General features: G+C 43.6%; 1 protein-coding gene across 1 annotated transcript in view; it reads left to right on the top strand.

Moving 5' to 3' along the window:
- Positions 1 to 12046, top strand: part of EXOG (exo/endonuclease G) — a 171961-nt gene that overhangs the window by 83742 nt on the left and 76173 nt on the right. The window lies entirely within an intron of this gene.

Here is a 12046-nt window from a genome sequence, read left to right as displayed (position 1 = left end):
CTTGAGGTGTCAGCTCCCACCAAGCAAAAGCAAACAGCTATGTCCTGAGGGTAGGTACCTTGGGAGGTACTAGGAGCTGGCCCTGGGGGTTGCGGCCCCCAGGGACATCCATGGCTCCATGAGGGGGGCTATGTGGCCCCCTCCAAAATACAAGTTAACCCCGGGGAGGTAGAGGTTCTCGGGCCGGGGGTCCGCAACGAACCCCCTGCATGAATATATCTCATCCGGGGGGTGGTGGTTCAAGAGGCTGCAGGGGGCCGTGAGGGCCCCTTCCATTTCTTAATAAACATTAGCCCCATACATATTGTTAAGTGCCCCAGGGAAGTAACAGCCCCCAGGACTTTAACAAGCCCTAGGAGGGGGGGTAGGGAGACGTGTGCCCCTTCCTATTTTTAAGGTATGTGGACATGGCCCACCCGGGTTTTTTGTTTTTTACCGCAAATTTGTGAATTTTGCAATTTGACTGTATATTTTTTGTAATGCTTTTTTTGGCCTGTTTGGATCCCTCTGGCAAGTTTATGGTGTCAGGGTATTCCTATCCTGCCTTTCTCAAGATGGCTGCCAACACTTTCTTATTGAAGTGTTGACAGCCAATCAGAGCTCTGCATTTCCCTGCATGAGTTTGTCTTTTTTTTTTTTTGCAAAGACTTCATGGCCACAGATATCACAAACTTAAAAAAAAAAAAAGAATTCTCAACAACTACTGAACGGATTTACACCAAATAACTGAAAGTGTTATCTGCGTAATCAAATCTTCCTTTCTGCCAAATTTGGTGTCATTCCGTCCAGTGCCTCGGGCTGTAGCTTCGACTAAAAGTCCTATGGGAATTAACATCGGAAGCGCATCTTTTTTTGACTCCCCTTTTTGTCTGCCCCCGCTTGACGGATCACCCCGAAACAACAAGAATCACCAGGGCACTTTATGGGAAAGTTTCTAGAAGATTCATCAAACAGCGTGAAAAATATAGGCACGTCAAAAAATGCTTTTCCTAAGGAAAGGTCCTAACTATAACTTTCTACCGGCTATCGTTAGTAGGTTATATATAAAAATATATATTTTTTTATGTACACAATGTATGTTTTATATCACACATTGTAGCACTTTATTTTCATGAGGGGTTAAGCCTGTGCCAATTTCAACAATTCCACTCCAAGAATATGAATTTCACATAACTAAAGTTGGTAAGCCAAATCAAAAATATATATTTTTATGTAGGGCTTTAAACCAAACTTCAGCAGTGTCTAGATCTGTAACTAACAATTGATACTTTTACCTAATGTAACTGTATTCTGTGTGCTGACTTTGGAAGGACGGAAGCCTGAGTGGGCCTGCCTTGGATTCTAACATGCACCCTTTTGAATACACAAGCTGCAGTTTAAAAAGAATATAAGCTAGATTGATGATTGGTGGCTTTCAAAATAAAATGGAAGCAACAATATTTGCAATTGAAAAAAACCTGATAGTTTTGAAAACGAATGTGCTTTCTCTGAAGCATCACTTAAAAAGGTTTGCCATCAATATATTTATTTAATGTATTGGTTGGTAATTGCTGTGCAACGAAATAGGCAACGTAATTAAGAAATTAGGGACTCCTTTCTTAGGGAAGATTGTGTAGGTGCACAGGTCTTTGTTCTTAGATGACTTTAAGGTACTCACAATTTTTTATGGAAGTATACCTAGAAACGTATGACACTCAAATGTTTCCAGTCATAAAGCTAGCAAACCTAAATTAACTTAATTTATCATTTTTCTGTGAAAATCTGCAAAGCAGGAGCAATTTACTTATTACATTTTTTTCTTTACTTTTTAAGGGAAATATTTTTCCCTGTGGCGAATCCTCTGTTGCTCTACACCAGTACATTTTTCGGGCGTTACATTATTATTCCCCACCTGTTAAAGGTTGCACTCCTAGCCTTGTTAAAAGATAATTGCCAATCTCCTTCCTGATAGGAAGGGGGTGTGAGTAAAGATTGTAAATACCCATAAATGTGTACGTTTGTAGGTATGCACACACCTTAGGGTATTCTAACCTGTAACAGCCACTTCCCACCCACTCCTAGTCCCATGGAATAGTTTTGCTTGCACAAACAAGTTTATGTGACTAAATCCTTTTACAAGTACATAACCGATTTTTGTGCAGGAACCTGTACACATATAGCTTTGACAATAAGTCCCATGATTCTGGCGTGACGTTGCAGAGTTCATTTGGATGTAAATTGTAGATGTCCAGTCAGTGCTCTTGGGGCATGCTCACAGTTATGGCAAAAAAGTCAACTGAGGTGTAGTGAGATGAAATGATTTGCCCAAGTGTAGTGATGAGGGACACAAGAGTATTATTTCAGTTTCTTTATTCTTTAGGTAAATCACAGCAGAAAGCCGTCAGCTTGTCAACCTGGACGCCGGATCGCTCTGTCAACATTCCATAGCGAGCGCCTGGCTGTCCAGGGGAATGTACCAACATGTGATAAGGAGGAGGGGGGGGAAAAGGGGGAAACAGGGAATGAGGTAAACGTTAACTGTAGTTACAACACATCATCCTCCTTAAGGGAACTAACAGAAAGGGACAGGATATCTAATGGTGTGTGCTCCTATGCTCCTATGACTTTAGTATGTGTGTCTATCTCATTATGTACTGTTTGTGCCACTGAGGAGAGGTCCTAAATCTGTCACTCCTTCTGTCTAGTCTGATGTTTTCACTGATGTCTTTACCTCCCGCTCTGCTCATTACTGTCCTGGGCTCTCCCCCTTCTGCGGGAACCACTCGATCATGACTCCATAGTCTACCATCATCCACAACCACAGAGTTTCTGTTTTGCTGCTGGATGGTCTTGGGGGGCATAGAACTTGTTGCCTCCACTCCACAGTCTCTCTGGTTTCTTTACATAAACTCCTTGTCCTTCCTGAAATTCTCTCTCCTTCACTCCCCACTTCTTATCATACCATTCCTTGTATTTCTGCTGACTGTCTTCAATTCTCCTCTTGATCTCTTTGTGATCGGTCTCCTTTATTTGTTTTCTCCCCATCCAACTGGGTGTGAGTTTCGTGCCAGCTTTTCTTCCCCTCAGCAACTCAAAGGGTGTGCATCCTGTAGTGGACTTCGGCGTGGTGTGGTATGCCCACAACATGTCCCTTATGGCTTCCTCAATGTTCTCCCCCGCTTGGTTGGCCAATTGTATGCACTCCTTCAACATACGGTTCACTCTTTCCACCTTCCCGTTTGCTTTGGGACAATACAGCGGCGTGCGAACATGGGTCACCGAACAGTCTTTGAGGAAATCCTTCATCTCTTCTGAGATCAGTTGTACGCCATTGTCTGTCACCAGTGTTTAGGGTATGCCTTCTAGTGTGAACACCTCTTTCAAGAAATCAACTATGACTTTGGTGCTCACATTGTGAACGGTCTTGCAGGTTATCCAGCTTGAAAAGTAGTCTACTAGGACCAATAGGTACCTGTCTTGGGGCCCTTTGCCATGGATAGGACCCGCTATGTCGAAGCCTAACTTGCTCCACGGCACCTCCGGAACTTCAACTGGTGACAAAGGTGCTCTCCTCGTGATCTTGGATTTGTCACTCAGGGCGCACGCATAGCAATCACGCACCTTGTCCTCCATTTCTCTGTCCATGGTAGGAAACCAGTAATCTGCACGAAGTCTGGCTTTGCACAAACTTCTGCCTAGATGTCCCTTGTGAGCCAGCTCCACTACTTTACTTCTTAATGCTTCTGGTGGGACCACTTTCCCTGATTTCAGTATTAGGTCACCTTCCACAGATAGATCCTCCCTCACGTTCCAATATGGCTGGATCTCTGTCTCCATGTCTTTGCATTTCTTGGGCCATCCAGATAGTATATACCTCTTCACCTTCTTCATAACCTCATCTCGTTCCATCTGGGTTTCCCATGACGCCTTTTCCACTGCTGCTAGACGCACTTCCAGGATTGAGCTACTCTTCATTTCCTCTACCTCTTCTACGTCTGCAGGTGCTCTTGATAGGAAGTCAGCAACTCTATTTTGTTGTCCAGGTATATAGGATACTCTGAAGTTGTAAGCTTGTAGACCCACTGCCCATTTAGCTATCCTAGGCGTCATGCTTTCCATGTCCTTCTTGGTGAACAGTGAGACCAGAGGTTTATGGTCGGTCTGTACTTCAAATGGAATACCCCAAATGAAAAACTTGTAGTGACAGATGGCCCAATAGACAGCTAGGGCCTCTTTCTCTATGGTGGAGTAATTCTTCTCAGATACTGTGAGGGTTCTTGATGCGAAGGCTATCACGTTTATCTGGTTGCCTTCTCTCTGTGCCAGCGTTGCCCCTATGCCTGTGTTGCTGGCGTCCGTAGAGATAATGGTTGCACCATTAGGATCAAACTTCCCTATATACGGGGCTTCAATAATAGCCTTCTTTATGCACTTCATGGACGCATCCTGTTCTTTTCCCCATTCAAAAACACTGTCCTTCTTTATCAAGTCTCTTAACGGTTGCGACACCATTGCAAAATCCTTAATGAATTTGGCCATGTATTCCGCAAGACCTAGGAAAGACAGTATGTCCTCTTTACTCTTGGGAATGGGAGCATCCTCCACTGCCTTCACTAAGTCATGTTTAGGTTTGATGCCATCTTCAGATAGGGTGTGTCCCAGGTAATCCACCGAACTTATTCCTAGTTTGCATTTTGAAGGCTTCGTGGTGAAGCCCACTTCTTTCAACTTTTCCAACACTCTTCTAGCCATTTCATTGTGTTCTTCTTCGCAACCTCCAAAAATCAGGATGTCATCTTGGAAACAGATAGTGTTCCTACAGTCTTTTAACACATGTTGCATGACTCTTTGGAAAGCAGCAGCTGCCGATGCCAATCCAAATGGCATTCTCTGAAACTTGAAATTTCCAAATGGGGTGGTGAACGCTGTCAGTATTTGGGAATCCGGGTGAAGCTTGATTTGGTAATAGGCAGAGGATAGGTCCAGCACGCTAAAATACTTGGCACCCCTGATCGTGCTTAGCATTTCCCCTATCCTGGGAAGAGGGAACCTGTCCACAAGGATATTCGCATTAAGGTCCCTCAGGTCCACACAGAGTCTTATGCTGTTCCCTTTATCTTTGGCCATGATGACAATCGGGGCCAACCAGGCTGAACTCTCAATTTCTGTGATGACTCCCTCCTTGACCAGCCTCTGAAGTTCCTGCTGGAGGGGCTCTCTCATGCGCAAAGGTATAGACCTGGTCTTGTGCACCACTGGCACCGCCCCCTCCTTTAGCACAATCTTGTGCATGTAGTTCTTAAATACCCCCAATCCGTCACTGAACACTTCTTTGAACTCATTGGTGAGATTCTCTGATATACCTTCTTGGTCAATTAACAACACCTGCTCTTTGTTGTTTGGATCAAGTATGATTCCCAACTGCCTCTGATGTTTCCAGCTCAATAGGGTCGAGCCTCTCGTGGATACATACACCTTTCCTACTGTGTGTCTATCCTTAAATGAGATTCTCATGGTCACCATCCCCTCAAGGGAGATCTTCCCTTTGTTGTAACCCTTGGGACTAATGTCTGGTGGCAACAATTTTACAGGATGGTTGGCAAACTTATCTTCAAACACTTTCTTATCTACTAAAGTATAAGGGGAGCACGAATCAGCATACATACTAAACATCACTCCGTCAAGTAAGACATCACATTTGGGGTAAACATCATCACTGTTATCTTCCTCATCCCCCACTTGAAAAATGTACGATTTTTCCCTTCCCTCTTCCTGGGGTGACTCCTCAATGACATGCACTGCTCTGCCAGGTGCTTTACATACTTTGGAATAATGCCCCCACCTGTTGCACTTTCTGCACTGTACATTCCTTGCAGGACACTTCCAGTTATTTGCCAAATGATTTGGACTACCACATTTATAACACACTGTGGAACTGGGCTTGCTGCGATTAACCTCTTTACTCTTGTCCCCTACTTTACAAACTGTTTCACTCTCTGTACTAACTTTGCTTTCAGACCTCTCTCTGTTTGTACCATCTGTAGCTTTCATTTCCTTCATGCATCGTGCTGTGTGCTCTAAACCCTTAGCTATGTTTATTGCTTCCTCAAGATTGGGGTTCTTGGTCAGTAATTCCTCTTGTATCTTGGTTTCATTGGTGCACCTCACCAACTGGTCTCTTATTAAAGAGTCTGTGAGTTGACCAAACTCACATGTGGCTGACAAGCCTCTCAACACAGCTATATAATTGCTCACTTTCTCCTCCCTCTTCTGTACTCTCTTAAAGAACTTATGTCTTTCCATCACCACATTTATTTTCTCCTTAAAATGAGCCGCTAATTCCCTCAGCGTGCTTTCATAAACATTGACACCTTCCTCCACCTCCTCTTGCTCATCCTCCATCAATCTCCCTGTTATATCTTCATATATTTTCCTCCCATGTGTGCCCAAATTATGTAGCAATATATGTTGTTTGCGTATATTAGTGTAGTTGCTGGCCCCAATTGCTATTAAATAAGATTTGAAGATACCTTCCCACCTTCTCCAAGGGATAACTGGTTCTCCTAATTCATTGAGAAAAGGTGGGGGTTGGCTCATTCCTGCACCTGCCATTGCCATAAAGTTCCCAAAATCCTTGTAGGTCTATATTTTCTCAAATAAGAGCAACAATACCCTAAAGACGTGAAAATGACTCTATGCCACTAGTTGCTGTGGTTCTAAACTGAGTAATACGCACTTGTATTCACCACAAAAAACAAAACAAAAACAACACTTTCCTATTTTGCCACGTAATACTTGTACACTTGAGAGAATATCATTAACACAGAGGTTTATGCAGTCCTCTTTCTGCTTCCACGGTCGAGAAATCAAGTCCAATGTAACTGCCTGCTTTCCCTCCGACTGGCGGGAACTTCCTGTGCAGAAACCTCCCCTCAAAATAGTTCCTGTCAGGAAGAAGCCGATATTCGAATGGAGCTGAGGTCTCCGAGCGTGCACTCCACCGAACTGCTGCCTCTTTCAACCCCTCAACACTGCTCTTCCAAGTTCCCCCACAGGAGCGAGAAACGAACAAGAACCCCGGAGTCACCACGTATCTCTGGGAGAGATTACCGGTAAGCGCTCTGCCTTGCGCGATATTTCAGTAAGCGCCGTTGGTTCATGCGCGCAGAAAGCTTCGGGTAAAGCCGGGAAGTCTCAACATTCACTCAACGCGTCTGTAGCCTTAACGCGCCGGGGCATCATGCGGGGTGATAAACTCAGGGCGCCTCACAGCAGGAAAACGGGGTAATAGGTTCCGCTGACAGCCCTCCAATCTATGTGAAGATTGGTTGATTTCAGTCACGCTGCCAAACGACTAGATTAAAGCGCACTCTTCCCCTCAGTTCGCAGCCTGTGCCCGACCCGGCACACAAGTGTGAGCGATGACACGCCGCCCCAACACTTCAATTCCGCTCCTGCCTTTTCATTGTAATTTCACGTCAATACAGGCAACGCGATGCCCGACCTGGCAACCGATTAAGTTAACAGCCCTCTCAACGTATTTTCTTGCAAATAGTCTCTGACTTGGTTTGCCTTATCTCTCCCAATCTCCTTACTTGTGAAGCTTAGGCAGCTGTTGGTGACCGCCAGCATCGGTCACTCGCTTCCTCCTATTCTTCGATTCACCGGCTCCGTTTTATCTTTTGTTCCTCCGTCGACAAGCAGTAAATTCATCCCAGGGAAACGGCAATAACTGTCCCTGGCCCAGTTTCCTTCTCCTCGGCGCCAAGAAATGTAGTGATGAGGGACACAAGAGTATTATTTCAGTTTCTTTATTCTTTAGGTAAATCACAGCAGAAAGCCGTCAGCTTGTCAACCTGGACGCCGGCTCGCTCTGTCAACATTCCATAGCGAGCGCCTGGCTGTCCAGGGGAATGTACCAACATGTGATAAGGAGGAGGGGGGGAAAAGGGGGAAACCGGGAATGAGGTAAACGTTAACTGTAGTTACAACACCAAGATTACATGTTGCTTCAAGTGGGGAAGGCTTTGGATGGTATAATTACTCCTCAGACGGCGAGCTAAGCACTAGACCAAACATAACCTGGGTTTATTTATAATAAAATGTTGTAAAATTCATAGGATGTTTTTCATTAAATATACAAACGTATTCTTTTTTTTTTATAACGTCTTTATTCGAATATTTCATCATAAAAGACATCCATAACAGGGTATACCACAAGAGAATAAAATATAATATAAAAATACCACAATATTATCACAAAAAAACATGATAAAATACATCACAGATCACCACAATTAATAAAACAGTATTAAATCAGAGATAGACGTGAGAAGAAAAGATAATAATAAAACCGTTGATTCAATCAATTAACACATGGGTGCCTACTCTAATAATCCACATCCACCCCAAAAATTTGGCAACCGAAATTGCCACAAGTTCAGATGTATTAGTCCTCAACAGCCAAACTGCGTCCTGCGCCACCCGGGTTCCCAAGGTTTTACAAATTGGTTTCAGCCACTTTAGCCGGGGCGATCTGTAGGCTGGGCAAACAAAAAGAACGTGGCCTATGGTTTCTTTTGAGTCCCTACACCAAGGACAAGGACAAAATTCATTGGACTGCCCCCGCCATTTGGATGTAAAGGATCTTACTGGCAGCGATACAAAAGTATTCCAAAGATACTTCCTCTAAGACTATAGCAAGAACGGGCAGTTATATAATTAGAACAACAATCTACCCAAAACTGTGCTATAGTGTGAACTCGTGAATAGCAAACTCTCCAATCTAATCCGAGCCCTCAAGCACACAAAAGATGATGGGAGGAAAGCTTGAACATGCTACACGGAAGACCCTCAATCAGGGCAAAACCGGTCTTGAGTTCCTGTTCAGGGAAGAACTGGCCAGGGTTTTTGGGCTGGACTATTACTGTGCAATAGGGTCGAGACTGATTTTTGTATGACACGGTCCAAAGTAAGTGGCTTGGCAAATGAACAATGGGTTGGAATGCTCCCCCAAGTGATTGCCAGTGGTTAGACTTATTGCAAGCATTCCTCCCAATATCTTTTGTTATTCAGAGGCCTACCAGAATCAGTATGCCAGACGAACCAGAACCCATACATAAAGCCTCTGCATACACGGATCATTTGAATATTCAAAGATGTGACATAAATTGATCTCCTGGTGTATACAGGTTCAGGTATAAGCAGAACAGTAGCCTAACCAGAGCCTTGCTAAAAACAACAATAATGAGTTATTGCATAATTAGAAAGGATTTTATCAGAGCTCAAATATAATGAATATGTCACCATAATTTATGATCTTGCTGTAAAACACCAAATGGGAGGAGTTCTCTACAAGTTCATATTCTATAAAATTCTACACCTGAATTCTATTCACAATGCACCCGATCTTGCTGGACATAGTTTGCATGTGTTTTTTGTATGCCAAAGAATGCTTTGAAAATATGCATTTTATAAATTGCAGTTCTATTGCAGCAGACTGGGACCAGGCGTACTTGTGACTTCCACTTTGTGTATGTATATGTGTGTTTTTTTTATATTTATCATGAACTTAGCCAAAAGGTAGTAGTGTGCTATAAATGGTCAAAGTACAGATACAAACACCAAAATATTGAATAGATAGCTGGGTTTTGGCATCAGAAGTGGACCGTTACTGCATTGCGGTGTACAGTTCTTTAAAGAGGTGTGCGGTTTACTTTCTGTGGTAGCGGAGTCCCAAGAAGAGTATCTTGAAGCTAGCAGAACCAGTCAAAGTGCCTATTGTTGGTTGGAAAGTCTCCAGAAAGTATCTACTGAGAATTATCTGCCTCAAACCCTTGTTTAGCCAATACTGCCTATTGATCAAGCCAGCCATAGTCCTTTTTGCAAGCTGTCTGTGTTCATTCTTGCCAGAGTCTTTCCATTTGCTCTGAGTTTGGTTCAGAAAGGTAATGGTTGGTACCCAAGTACCTCTATGGAATGCTCCAGTCTAGGTATCAAAAAAAGGTGCTGTGCTGAAATCTTAAGGCAATTGTTTTTGTTGTAGAGTAGTGTTGGATTATTATTTACATACCAGGCTATTAGCGTCCTTTCCTTTCTGAAACTGCTTTGCTTTCCTGCGGATGTATAAACATGTTTTAATGGTTTAACAGATTAGTTAAAAGAGCTATGTGTGTAACAGAGAACACGCTTACTTTCAATTACTTTTAAAGTGGGTTCGCATCAGGATTGATCTTTGACCAGTTACCACTGGGGACATTTCAGGTGGATTATTCAGGGTACAGTTTTCAATGCTGCATCCTAACTACTACAGTTAAACTCAATGTAACACAAATCTTAGAAAAGCATTATCTTCTGTCTCCAGCAAGCAAAATACATTCTTCCTCAATTTACCTAATTTTTTGTTAAAACAGTTTTTATTGCAGAGACAGAGTTACGCAAACATTTGAGCTCTCCTATCAGTTTTCGCTCATTGCTGGTTGACAGTCACAAACACTAACGTACACAGCCATTAAGCCCACATCCCGAAGGTAGGGCGGCGATATCGAACAATCCACCCAAAAACCAGGCGACAATGTCCCAGCATTAGTATACTTTTGACATCAATTTGAGCAGGTTTGGTAAAAAGATCCACTTTTGTATCCCTACCTATCTAACCCCAACAATGAACTCTGTTCCCCCGATTATAAGCATGAGCAATGAGCCAGATCTATACTCAATTTACCTAATATAGTACATGTTTGTACGGTGCCGAAATGGGTGGTGTGCATTTTTACCATTATCCCTTTCCCTGTAACAAATTGTTGAGTCTCAAAAGTCCCTTGCATGGTGACAGATATGTACTCCTGCCTAGGTACCCCAGCAGTGGTGATCTCTGGATATTCTGTAGTGATTTCTGGTCATGTGCGAACATGTATCATGTTTGTGCAATATGACCTAGCCTGTCTCATGGACTGCCGTCTGCTTAGACTGGCAGGGTCACCCCAAGCGTTACCCTCAGGAAGTATAAGACTATTGGCTTCACCTGGAGTTAAGTAGCATGAGCGTGGTGATGGCAGCATACCATGTTTTTAGCGATCAGTAGAGTGAACAGGTCAGTTTTACTTATGTCGCTGGAGTGGTGCCTCCTGGCCCACAGTTAATAAAGTTTAGCTTTTGTATGCTTAACTCAGTCCTTGGCCGACCTTGAGTTGTGTGCAGTGCAAGGATGTACGTGTGCCTGAGATATGGTACATTGCAGGAGAATTAGTGCAAGCAGTTGTTTGTGACCTCAAGGATGTACATGTGCCTGAGAGAGGGTACCGACCAGGAGAAATAGTGTGATCACAAGAGGATGCACATGTGCCTGAGAGCTGGTACAGTGTGGGAAAAATAGCGTGAGCAGCTGCGTATACACTCCAAGATGTGTGCATGCCTGTGTGAAAGTACAGCACATAGGAGTTAGTGTATGATGTTGCATGAACATGCTAGGATGCATGTGTGCCTGTGAAGAGGTACATTACATTGGAGATTGTGCGTGTCTGAATGTGTGTGTTCGCAGGGGTATATGTACGCTTGGGAAGAGCAAAAATCATGGAAGACACTGGGGTCCATTTTGTGAGACCTGCGGCTGGCTCGGCGAGCAGCGATGGGTGGAGGTTTCTCCCAGACAGATTTGTGGATTACTGCATTCCTGAGAACTGAAAAGCTGAATATGAAACGGTAAGGGTGTCTCGACAAGCACAGGGAGAAATTCAAAATAATGATAACAATAAACTGTAAGAAGTCCGTGCGCTCTTCTTCCCGGGGTCTACCGTTAAGGCCCCAAAAGATCTAAGCATATAAAGATTGATGGAAGGAGCGCCGTGTTCACAAAGTCTTCAGTCCAATGCTGTATTCCAAAGTTTTATTATTGCAAATTCATCCAATATCAGCAACAAAAGATTTATTCCAACGGAACAAGTGTCCAATCAAATGCGGATTCAGTAACCCAATTTCATCCAAATCAATGTTTTGTAATCCAAAGAGAACTTAAAACAGCCCCCTCTCTGGTCCGCCAGCGAGCCCACAAACACATCCGTTGTCTGGC

Source organism: Lissotriton helveticus, chromosome 10 (genome assembly GCF_964261635.1).
Source record: "Lissotriton helveticus chromosome 10, aLisHel1.1, whole genome shotgun sequence".
Classification (NCBI taxonomy): Eukaryota; Metazoa; Chordata; class Amphibia; order Caudata; family Salamandridae; genus Lissotriton; species Lissotriton helveticus.
The sequence above is the reverse complement of the archived record's forward strand: the minus strand, read 5'-3'. Positions and strand labels throughout refer to the sequence as shown.